General features: G+C 36.2%; 1 protein-coding gene across 6 annotated transcripts in view; it reads left to right on the forward strand.

Moving 5' to 3' along the window:
• Positions 1–13,307, forward strand: part of LOC134797134 (protein sprint) — a 197,258-nt gene that overhangs the window by 27,899 nt on the left and 156,052 nt on the right. Inside the window, exon 1 of one of the 6 annotated variants that reach the window (XM_063769376.1) lies at positions 12,409–12,655. The exons of 1 other annotated variant lie outside the window; for it this stretch is intronic. The gene's annotated coding sequence lies outside the window, so the exon portion shown is untranslated. Of the gene's footprint in view, positions 1–12,408; positions 12,656–13,307 lie in introns of those variants that run through there. 4 more of the 6 variants (XM_063769377.1, XM_063769373.1, XM_063769372.1 and 1 more) reach the window with 4 other exon arrangements.

A 13,307-nucleotide genomic window follows, 5' to 3' on the forward strand; every position in this document is an offset into this window, starting at 1 on the left:
TGTTGAACGTTGTATGTAAGGCTTCATCTTAGTCGCATAGTCCTTTTCAGTTCGGGTGGGCATAGCTCTAGCTCTTGTGAAAATATTGTCGACCGTTTTCGTATTGCTACATAAATCAAACGGAGATGAAAAGAATGGAGAAATTTACGCTCGCGATATGAAGATACGTTACAGTCTGGGAAGGAATTAAATTTACGGTGAATTGTGATAAAAATTGCAAGGTTTGAATTTTCTGGAGAGTTCACTCGGTATCATTTTGTTTACACAGGGAAGTGTGTTGTTTTTAGCAGCTGATTTGATAAAATCAATTTGTATCGACATGTGTCTTTGTTGGGAAAAGACGATGTAAAGAAAAATTTTGGGCTAATTTACCTGGGCCATTACCATTTTGTCCTTTTTTTACACTTTGATGTCACAGCCACTTAACGGATACTCGTATTTTTATGAGTCAAATGTGCCGTCCAATTATTATTTTTTTATTCATAAAGGCATACAAGGAAATCAACACGTTTGTAAGTAAGTAGACATTTGTAAAACCTAGTAAAAAAATTCACACGTCTTTCATCTTTTACGGTTCGCTTACGCAGCGTAAGCGAACCGTAAAAGAACGTCTTACGTAAGCGAACAACTCGCGAACGCGACGCGGCGCGGCGGGCCCAAGGCGTTCGCGTTCGCATCGCCCACGTAGGACACTTCTATAGGTATCAAAGGATTGATTCACCACCCCCCGCATCGCTTCGCTTCGCTTTCGCGTGTTGTTCGCCTACGTAGTACGCTGCGTTACACATATTCAATTAATATGTATGTACTTACACTGTACATATAAATATGAAACGCTCCCATTAATTATGCGCGTAACTGATAATTAATTACGCAGCTCATAGTGAATTGAGACGAGGCAGATTATCCATACAGAGGCATAAATTACATAAGCATTAGAACAATAATGACCTAACCACCTTAATCTCCAAACTACTTCATGCCATTACGTGACTAAACTACCTCTGGTAATGCGTTGTGTGCCTTATGTGTGAGTACTAGGGGCTATTATTTAACTATTAATTAGTCTAGTTTGCGATATGAAGGCAGGACGCATACGTGAGTAGTTAGGTTCCAATTTATCATTCAGGGAGATGTGTTTGGCGTACGAATTTATATCAATTATGCCCCTTGGGATATTGTTACTGTATTGTATCTGTACCTACCTATATCTTAGAAACCATATGTCAAACAATAGACTCTACTATAGAGTCTATAGGGAGGATATGGATATCAATGACATCAATCATCTAAGGATAATAGAAAAGACACCTGTCCTATGATAAAAACAATACTTAAATAAATCAATAAGTAAATACAAAGTGATCTTAACCACGGTAAGGCGTATCGATATAAGTTCGGGCCTTACTGGATCAGTTCATATTTACAAGTACATTGATTGTAATTCATGTTTGTGTATAACTTTTGTTTACAAAATAATCAACTTAAGAGCCAACGGGAGTGGTCATTTCTCCATACAAACGTACTCCTCGTTTTCCTCCGTGGTTTTTGAAGCTAGAGCAATGATTTTTTCAACACAGATTAATATTGTCAATATCTGTGTCGGACCGTTTTGCTTTTTTGATATTTTTGTTTTAAAGGCGCTAGAGCCCTTCAAAAATGGCCAAAATGGCCTAATTGACTATGCCGCAATGAGAAAACTGATATCAATTAGCCAAAAAAGCAAAACGGTCCGACACAGATAATTTCATAATCATTTAGATTTCCAAATTTGGTTACGATTGGTTAAGTTTTGGAGGAGGAAACAGAGGAGTACGAAACCTCGATTTTTGAAATTTTTACGCAGGATTTTTCGCCTTGTCCTTATCGCACTACTTTTAGGTGCCGCTTCCGTTAGCGAGACGGGTATATTTACCTAAAATATTTAAAACTCAGCTCCTGTTTCGTCTTAAAGTGAAAACTTGACGCATCGTACGACGCGTCTTATAGTTCCCGATGAAAGCGAATAGTACGACAGTTAACACAATAGTGCCCAGTACTTATGTACGTTTCTCTGACTGATGATCGGCTAACAATATTTTGTGTATAGGTATGCGGCATCACGTATCAGAGCCAAAGCGTGCCCCAATCGCAAAATAAAACAGACATACCCATAATACTCTTATGTGACAAACACACTACTCCCATAAAATATGAATACCAAAGGGGCTGTTGGGGTGAAATTTTTATAAAGCCTTGGGTAGAATTTATCATAGCTTGTGTTTCGGCAAAAACAAAAATAAGCGATATGAAAGGGGAAACTGGGATACCGTTGCATTGTTTGGACAGCTTGAGCGTCTTTGTTGTAAACATTTTCGAGATTACCTTTAAGAGGTTTATTTTACGTCAATTGTATAAAATGCAGCTTTTTAAGGTTCCGTTGCCGAAACAGCAAAAACGGAACTCTTGTAAGTAATCTTGTAATTTTTTATTGCTAGACTTTTTTGTCACTTTGACGACATATTCTCTATATATATTTTTATGCACCATTCATCCAAGTATTCTTAGTATACAGAACTGGTAAGAATAAAATTAGACAAGAGGAATTGGTTAGCCAAAATTAATGAAAATAAGACAGATTGTCAAAGCTGTTCCTTTGAAGTGGCCACAACCCTGATGAGGAAACCGATGCAAGGAGAAGAAGACTAGCCTGTCTCACGTACAAATCTAGTGCAAAATTATTTTCCATCGTATTTTCACGGAAACATACGAACGTGTCTTGCTATTTCAGTCAGTCTCGGTACAAGTACTGAGGTTGACTGAAGTAGCATGACAAATACGAACGTTTCCGAGACAATACTTTCTCCATAGTATTTTCACGGAAACGTACGAACCTACTTAACTAACGTATCTTGCTATTTCAGTCAGTCACGGTACAAGTACTGAGGTTGACTGAAGTAGCATGACAAATACGAACGTTTTCGATGGAAAACAATTAATGCACTACATTTGTACTATATAAGGTAGTTTCTTCTTCTTAAGTCACTACTTTGAAGTTTGAATTAAGAAAGTGCTTTTATTATTATATTGCTCTTAAGCGTATCATCATAGATAGACCGACCTCCATAATGCTAAGTACAAGCAGCAACACTCTTAAACTATCCATTGGTGGACCTTATTACAAAAGGCATAAGGTGGACAGAGAGTTACGCATTTTCTCAAGTAAAGATCTGGAGCAGAATTAAACTGGGTACGGCAAATACTGCGTCAGCGTCACGGTGTGCGAGTTCTAATTTGTAGTTATCGTTAAACATACACGTGTCGTGTATGTAGCTATGTGTATGTGTGCGTATGTGCCAATTTTCCGGTACGTTATTCGGTTAAGACAAGTAGATCATTTTCTTTTGATGGAGGTTGTTGACCTGTCGACGATTAGTGATGGGACAGTTATCAGACACTGTATAACAATGTTACAATACAAGTGTTAAGTAATTAAAACGAATACTTTTATTTTAAAAGCACAAAAATTACCAGGCAGGAAAAATTACCTAATATGTACAAGAAAAATGCAGTTTCGCTTCTTTCTAGGCTAGACTTGTAATTAACCCCGTTCCTGTCGTAGATGAAACATGCATCTTTTTCACATTTCCCCACCTGCCAGACAGGGACGCCTGCTTTAATTATGGCACAAAGTAGGACAATCATACTATGCAGAACAGACGACTACGTGCCCCGAACTCTGGGTCTATCTAGAAAACAGGTTAGGTACTAGGATAATGACACCGGTGGACAGCTTAGAAACTAAGATTAGATTTTCGTATATATTATGGTCCGTTTACCGTAAATTAAAAAGCAAAAAATCAAGAAATAATATTGCTTGCTGGCGGGATGTCAATTTAAATTAAAAAAAACTAGTGGCATCAAAAATACGAAAACTGTGTGGTATCTGACCATTGTATTGAGGCGACCTTCATCAGTTTTGGCCAAAGGGTGTCAAGTTCCCTGCGGTTCCGCGGCCGGCTCCCTGACACTGCAGGGTTGCGTAATGCATCTCAGCCGCAACGTGTTTTCTAGTTTTTAGCTTTAGGATATATATTTTTTATATGTATGCTAGTTTTAAGGTATTTACATACTCCAATTTCTAAGATCAAGTTCGCCATACATTCACTATGGCGTACTTGATCTTAGCAAAACGAACAGACTATATCTATGGGGTACTAGTTGCCTGAAATAAAGATTTTGACTGACTTATTTTCCGAATACTGTATCTTTTAGGTATTTAAATAAAAGTAAACAATTTGTACATTTTCGGGTAGTATAAGTGTTATAACATTTATTGGTTAACCGACCAATTACAAAACCGCCTGGATCAGTCACATAACGACCTGACTTTAACCTACATTATTTGGTCGTGAAATGTTTTTATCTACCCTCAACTGGCTTAACGAGCCATTTGAGGGTGATTTTGTTTATTTTTTTTTAATACCTAAAGATACAGTGTATTATAGTCTAAGAAAAATAAATCTAGACTCAAGATGGCGCCATCACTATTACGAATAGTTGCGAAGTCGAGTTCTAATTTACGATCGGCTCAGTGCCTCAGTTATGGCTTTACAACGTATTTATCGTTTTACGACTCGAACTTTCGAACTTCGACAAGTCGCACAGTTTTTTGGCTCAGTCGCCGACGAAAAATTCTTCCGCTATCGCTGTGCAGTAAAAATAATGAGGCCTATGCCAACGAACTGGAACTGAAGCAAAAATAATTGTCTAGTAAAGTTTGGAGTTGCTAGAAGCATATTAGGCATAGAGATATATAGAGATTGATGCTGTCTTTCTTCTTATGCTAGCATTATTACCACATAGTAAGGGATGAGTATTGTTTAAAAATTATGACATTTATGACCAATCTTAGTATAGGTTTCGATGGCGCTTAAATACGCCATTATTAGCGATGCTCCGATATAAATACAATGCCGCGCGACGCTGTGTGGCGGAAGCGCCATCGACAATAAGGTCCCTTTTTATAAATAATGCCCCATATCAATATTCAAGTCTACCTAGGTGTCCAGGCTAATACAGCATAGCATACCGAATACATACTTAAAGACTATTATCTTGTGTGGCATTCAAAGAAATGTCTCATTTGTGTAAACATAATATTATAAAACTTTTGTAATATAACATCAGTTTGCCAAAAATTCATCGATTTCAGCGTACATTTAATTTCCGGTTCGCATAACTTCCTATTAGGACTGTAAAGCTTTGCTAAAAGTTCAGTTTACGCTCCAAGTATGTATTCATAAACCTCAATGACTTTGAATTTATTACATTTCTCGACACATTGCATTTGGGTCATTCCACCGTTTCGGGTGTTACACTTGAACTCATAAAATAAGGTTTTATTCGATATTGTAACAGGAACTAGGAGGTTATAACTATTGATTCATCTACTACTTTGATAATATTTTCTTTTCCTGTACACACACAATTAAAGTATAAGAGCAATAACGAGAGAATCATTAAAAAGTAGCTGTTTCGGGCGTTACGGGAATTGGCCCATACCTTCTGACCATCAGTACCAAAATGCATAACTTAGCGAATTTTGTCAAGTAACCTCCAGTTTTATTTATGTCAAGTAATAATAGTTAGTATAGTCTACTGAAACACTGAAGTAACACTTAGTATCACTTTTCAATTAATTTTAATAAAATAAATTACCTGTTTCGGGTGTTACTCATGGTTCGTTTCGGGTGTTACGAGTACGAAATTAAGACAGATTTATACGAAATTATGGCTCATTTTATTGAAATTATTGTCTTTTTACTAAATTCGATTAAAAACATAAGTAATAAATGCTGAATTATTATAAAATACATTAATCTTAACAATAAAAACTGTTTCTCGAAGATATGATAATTATTTTTCTTTCGATGCGAATATTTCCGAAAATATTCACTTAAGCAAAAAATGGTTGATGGTGATACCTATTTATTTTGAAAGATCTATCCAACGACACCCCACATCACAGGATTAAAGTCGAAAAAAAATTTAATATATTTTGTGCAGGAGGTTACCTAAAAAAAATTTTTTTTTGTAGTTTTTGTGTTATTACTTTGTCGCCATCATTGATTTATGTATCCATGCCAAATTGCAGCTTTCTAGCACTAACCATCACGGAGAAAAGCCGGGGACGGACAGGCGGACGATCAACACGTTTCGGGTGTTACACAACTTCAAACTTTAAAACATACGACTAAAGCAGACGCTAAAACAATAATTATTACTCATTTGCATAGGTTCACATCATAGCCTTTCTTTGGCAAAATATGTTTGGTTATAGTTAATTACCTGAAAAGTTACACATACTTTTATCTCTTTTTCGTTTCGGGTGTTACTTTGAGACCACAGTCTAGAATACTCTTCTAAAAACCGATTAATCCATGCTTTTTAATATTTTAAAGACAAATTATAAAATTACGATATTTTACCTGAAATAACTGCGGGAAATTTGTAACAGTTTACAGTTACTTTCTTTTTAATTAGTCTTGCCAATATCGCTGTAAAAAATTAGTTTTACGCCTATCATTTAAACGTTGCGATCAAGTACATGAAAAACATGTAAAAATTGTTATTTTTTTCGGTTTTTTTTTCTGACATGAAGGTTTGGTATGTTTTCTATGGAAATAGGTTAGTGTTGACTTCTTAAACTAATTTTCATTTTTGAACCCTTGGTAGCGTTTCTTATGGAATGACCCATTTGCAACAATCCAATGCGGTATGAGTATGGTACACCGGGGGCAAATATGTAAGGTAGCCCGTAATGTATGAGATGTAAAGGTAAGTTTACATGTGTTTAATGATATTGTTTGGCACCGTGGTGTGGGTGCTGAGCTGTAATAACGCTTCCGCTCTTTACTCGCTGTTTGCCGAGCCAATGCAAACATGAGAGCTTGTTCTGTGTGAAGAGACCTTTATGTTTATTTGCTGTAATAATCGTATAAGTTTTTCATAGTTGATGGGACAGTGAGGGGTCCATAATCTGGTCACATATTTATCAAATATCAAAGATAGGTACCTATTTGGCGTATTTTTTGTTGGCTGTTACAAATTGTTATGATTTTTTCATTGATTAAGGGATAAAACTATGTATTTATACAAAAAATATACATTTCAAATGCTATCTAGACATCCAAAGTGTATGGTGTGAATCTTGGATCAATATTTAAAGTTATTAATACCTATCAATAAACCCGGAGTTGAAAGCTGCACCGTGTTCCGGTACCTTGTAAGGCTTACCTTGAAATATGAGATAAGCTGATTTGACTTGCTGATAAGGAGGGTTTCGATCGAATTGATATTAACAGCGACGTGTAATAATACCGTTTATATAGGACATAATAATATATTATGTGTCTGACATTTCCATTGTATTCAACCGTTCTACTCAGATGTAATTGGGCTGAAATGAAAAAAAGAGATGGAAATACAGATACGTTAATCTTGAGTCCCGCTTTGGGCTTCCAGTGGTCAATAATAATAAATATCTAGGAGACGGTTTGCTCGGAAAATATATAAAAACTCAAAAATACGCGTTTTCCCAGAGATAAGACCTAGCTAGATCGATTTATCGCCCCCGCAAATATCATCGAAATCGTTAGAGCCGTTTCCGAGATCCCCGAAATATATAATTATATAAATAAATATACATATAAATAAATAAACAAGAATTGCTCGTTTAAAGGTATTATACACCGTGTTTTTATTGAATTCCGTTAACTTCGGGGTATGGCTAAGTACGTTTAAGAGAACTAAATGGCATAGTTAATTTAAAAAAAAAATCTGTTCAAACGTAACTAAATGTAGCATGTAGAGTTGTTAAAACGCGGGCATTACATTTAACTCAACCAAACAATTGAAATCTGTGACATATCAATGTCATTTCGAACATCGATCGACTGAGATTGTACTTAAGTTTAATAGCAAATGTATGAACTCATTCTAAACACTAATCAATATGTAAACCGGCCCTAAGGCAAGTGTACACGCTTGTAGAGGCCTTATAGGAAAAAATAAATTATAGATTATCTCCGAAATGGAGTTAGTTAGAATATCGGTGTCTTTGAGAAAGTTACTTGATTTAAGCTCAGGAATGCACCCTTGAAATTAACGGAAATCAAAAAAAACACGGTGTATAGATAGATTATGAAATGCCAATAGGGAAATGCCAATTGAATTTATGTGAAATATTTAATTTAAATTTTAAATGTAAGTAATTATTTTCCCGTAACTGCATCTGTGCAGCAAGTTGCAAAGTGGACAGTGAGAGGACAGAATTCCAAGTAGGTAAGGTACCACGTACATTGGTAGCAGGTTAAGGAATTTGATTTCTGTGCCACATTGCACGTTGTCATAGTGACAACCAATATGAAAACCACGAAGGATTTCATATTGTCTTTGTGATAAGAAGATAGGAAGTAAAGCAGACATCGAATCCTATGACCGTAATTACTCATACAAAGAAGACAGTATTCCCTGACCAATTTTTTTCCAGATGTAGCACTATGCAGAGACGAGTGGAAAAAGAGGGACCTTTGCCCAGCAGTGGGACACTGTGGGCTCTAAAATAACAATAATATTTTTTTCCGGAGTCAAGTCGTGAACAAAACAATAGACAGTCCATATCCAAATTCTGAACTAAAATAAAACGAGCATTCGGGTAATTGGCACCGAGCGAGAGTTTTAGTGGTTTACGAAAGTAATTTGGTGTTGTGCCGCTAGTTGTTACTGAAATTTCCAGGACAGACAACTCGCACGAATGGGGTAACTTTTCTATTATTCATGAATGAGTCATTTTGATGTAGTGAGAGATATAAAATACGGAATATTATAAAGATGAAAGATAATTTTATAACGACCTGTCACAAGTTCAAAAGTAAATTAAGGTACAATTATAAATATAAGTTTTGGATAGTATTGGGTTATATATCGGTCGCTCTTGTTTCTTTTCCTTGTCGGACGATGTGCATAATGATAGTTGACAACTGAAGTCGTAACATATATATATTTGATGAATAATTATTACAAATCAATGTATGTATGTATTTTTTTACTATGTGTCAGTTTTAAGATTTAATGGTATCCTATTAAGCTGAAATCTAGCAAACACCACACAGTACCTTGACATCAGATTGTTTAAAGTAGAACTATGACGCCCCCCGGGCTCAAGCGATTTGATATATTTTCGAAGCGTTGTTTGCCGTTGAGCAAGCGAAGCAATAAGTTTATCTTGTTAAGCAATAGCAATTTTATCTTTATTAACTAAGATTTGCACAAGTTTACAATAAAACTGCTTTAAGTGCTTCACTCATATGAGAAGTGTTAACTTCTCCTGCCTTCCATTGTAAGCCATCAAAATTCATATTTTTCCCATCATCCATTATATCAACTTGCTGAAAAGATGCTTAAAAATAAATCAATGACTATGTTATTACGTCAGTTATATTTTATATAAATCCAATTGAGACATATATGTAGCCTAACTTAAATTTAAATCACGTTCGTCAGATGGCGAAACGTCCCTAATGCATTTTGCGGTAATCGCCAGTTTACCTCACACGTATTTGTATGATGATAATCTACCCGTCTGCCCATATTACGTCATATAGTTATAAACCGTCATCCACCAAAATATAGAGTGGTTAAAACCGCCAGCATTTAATTGGAGCAGTCTAGGTAATGCCAGGGGCTTGAAGGCCGGCGGAGTAATAAAATGACGACAATGTCCACTCCCTGGGGATCCGACAATGACGCCACTTAAGCTATGTTCATCTATAAGGCTGGATTTTACGGTATACCTATTGCAACTGGAACCTGTATATAATTTTAATTAAATTACAGTAACTTACAGAGTAACGGTAGGTTTACAATCTTTATTTGAATGTGGCTAATGGGTATGGGTACCCTGGGTTGTAAATTACGAGATTTACGAGTCTGTTCTCACTTAAGGGCTGTGGTCTGGATTTCTCTTTCTCTACAATTGTTGTAGCTATCTAGCTTTCTTCAATAGTTCAATATAAAGTCATAGCAAAAAGCGAGAGACTGGATTATATAAACCGTTTGATGGGCCTTCGGCGGTCGTTGTCTAGACCAGGCGTAATAATAGGGGTAATGAAGTAGGGGTAGTAATGACCTTTAGGTCTTCTAACTGTACTTTTCTTACTGCTTTGAGTGATGGCCGTTAAACGGTTTCTAACGTGTTCTGGCTAAATTTATCTCTTTAGCTTGGTCTGTTTTATCTTGAAGTTCGTAAAGTTTCGTTTCGATTATTTATGAGTTACCTCTTAGTAATTAATAAACGGTTTTTAGGGTTCCGTACCCAAAGGGTAAAACGGGACCCTATTACTAAGACTCCGCTGTCCGTTCGTTCGTCCGTTCGTCCGTCCGTCCGTCCGTCCGTCCGTCTGTCACCAGGCTGTATCTCACGAACCGTGATAGCTAGACAGTTGAAATTTTCACAGATGATGTATTTCTGTTGCCGCTATAACAACAAATACTAAAAACAGAATAAAATAAAGATTTAAGTGGGGCTCCTATACAACAAACGTGATTTTGGATCGAAGTTAAGCAACGTCGGGCGCGGTCAGTACTTGGATGGGTGACCGTTTCTTTTGCCGTTTTTTGCATTATGGTACGGAACCCTTCGTGCGCGAGTCCTACTCGCAGTTGCCCGGTTTTTTATACAATTTACGAGAAAACAAGGACGGAGGAGTAGCACTATTTCTAAAACCTGTCTATCTACGTTTTATAGTTGTTTGCATGAAAAATTGCAATTCATTATTTAGTATTGAATTGAAAATTGAACGAATGCTCAAGAAAGCGTTTCGTTTACACGTCTGGTAGTGGTAGTGCTAGTATAAATGGTATTGTTAGAACTTAGAACAATCATGTTGAAATTACTTGTAATATTGTAAACAATTGTGTAACAACGTAAACATAATATTACTTAGGTACGCACCTATGAGTATTATGATCTAGCCATCGGAAAAGGAAAAGTAAATATTATTTCTATTAAGGCGGGATTCCACCATCAATGTAATATTATTGATAGTAGCACAACAGGCTGCATAAAATTTTTCAATACATATTATATAAGCGAAATCGAAAGCGTCGTTTTCAATAAATAAATTTAATATGTGACCTACGCTACCAGTAATTATAATCTCAATACTTTAAGGAAACCTTGATACTTAATTAAAACGGTGGCTTATCAAAAACAATCGTCTACAAAATTGGACACTCGAAAGTGACGAAGGCCGTTCTCAGCACTATAATCCCCATTGTGCTTTGTTATTAGCAATATCTCGGTACACGGTGTCACTTTCATCGTCCCATATGCGTGACAATAGTGAAAATGAATATGTTCACTTCGGATATAGTCCGGATGTCATACGTGGTCATACTTTCGGAATACAAATTGGTCTTGGGTTATGAAATAGAAATGCGTTGTTTACATTGCCAAGCTTGGTTGAGTCTAGTGTAAGTCGTTGGTATGCACCAAATAAAGCATTGGCTAAAGAAACATACCGTAATAATTTCATAAAATTTGAATGTACCGATGTCTCTTTGTGCAAGCCATTTATGGCGAAGAATGCCCTGGTCGATTTATAGGATGTTCTTTTGAATTCGAACTGTAAACGGGTTAGTTTGAAGTTCTCAAACATATTGCTTCAAGAATTTGTTGTTTCATTTATTCACACATTAGCTTCAGTGTATCTTTCTTCATGTTTATTAGGATATAAATGCAATAAGGAATGTAAATGCAATTTTCCATCCGTTATTTGTATTTTCTTGACATGATTTACGTTTTTTACATACCATTAGTTAATACTTTTATATGGCTTTTACTTGAAAAGATAGTTAGAAGATGTATTTATTTAGAATAAAAAACTAGAGTGTACGAACTTGGGTTGTTCAAAAACGTCAACTGAATATAGAAAATTTAAGCATTAAATTATTGGTCTGTATCAATTTTATCGTAATGCTCTTCACGATATGAATGTAGAAAGTTTCACATTCTTAATTAATCGAATTCGTTTTACATAATTGTTCATCTTCCAGCTTCGTAATTCTACCTTCTTATCTCTAAAACCTGGTGTAAAACCTGAATGCCGCCTATGCTATGGGCGATGTTGCAATATACAATCACGATCGACCTTGTACCGTCTGTCTCTTTTCAACCTGCCGGCACTGACAGAAGATCCACAATTTTCCATTTATGGCAACTGAATAAAATGTTCCTTTTAATGATGGTGCCGGGAAATTGGTGTATGGAAATGAATATTGCCGTGAATGTGGAAAATGTATAGGAAAATAGTTCCGGGCATGCGTATTGGAGCAGGACAGAGATAGTCGGCCGTTGGCTTTGGCTCAGCCGTCAGTTGGTGCCCGGTCGCCGCGCTGCGCGTTTGCCCCGGCCCGTACGTTCGAAACATAGTACACATATTGAATTTCACGCGAAAATTTGATATCGTAGTCTATCTTGTGTTTCCAAGTGTTTGAAAAGTTCGTGCGTTTACGGTAAAGCTCGCTTTACTTCTGTGCTTGAAATATTTATTTACCGCTGTTGTGTTTTTGTTTGAGTGTTTTTAGTTTCGACGTTATGTTTTGGTAGAATGTAGGTATTTTTTTCCTCATATTTACAGTATTTTTTAAGTACCTAGTTTAATAACATATATTTTTTGTAGTGAATGCGTTTTTAATAACACGGCTATTTCTCAATATATGCCGTCAACAGAGTTGTTTTATCAATACAGATAAGTTATCGTGTTAATACATTACTTACCTACCGATAAATGCATATTACCTTTTGAAGATGGCCTAGAACGTCGGACATTAAAGTTCAATGACCTTATTTTGCTAAAAATCCCACAATCATCATAAGTACCCGCTGTCTGCCTAATCATCAAATTCAAATGTAACGGTGTCGAACTCATAAAAGTCATAAACAAAATACAACTTTAATGTTTTTTTTTCTGCGACGGGTAATGACAGCTAAGCGTCATTGATCGTAAGACCGTTTGAGAGCATTGTTGTGTGTATGGAACAAGACAAAAGGGATTTGAATAAGGGGGCCCTTGAAATTGATCGGGTAGTCCCTAGTCTCTGGTTAACCGTACCCCGAGCGCGATACAAATTTGATTTACTCGTGCAAGTCTTCGCTACGAGCTTTATATTAAGTCTTGATTCCTCCCTTTGGCATGTGGGTACAGAGATTATTGAATCATCTAAGCGTTAACTTAACGAATTTGATGATATGGTTCTGGTAA

The sequence above is a fragment of the Cydia splendana genome, chromosome 14 (genome assembly GCF_910591565.1).
Source record: "Cydia splendana chromosome 14, ilCydSple1.2, whole genome shotgun sequence".
In the NCBI taxonomy this organism is placed as follows: domain Eukaryota; kingdom Metazoa; phylum Arthropoda; class Insecta; order Lepidoptera; family Tortricidae; genus Cydia; species Cydia splendana.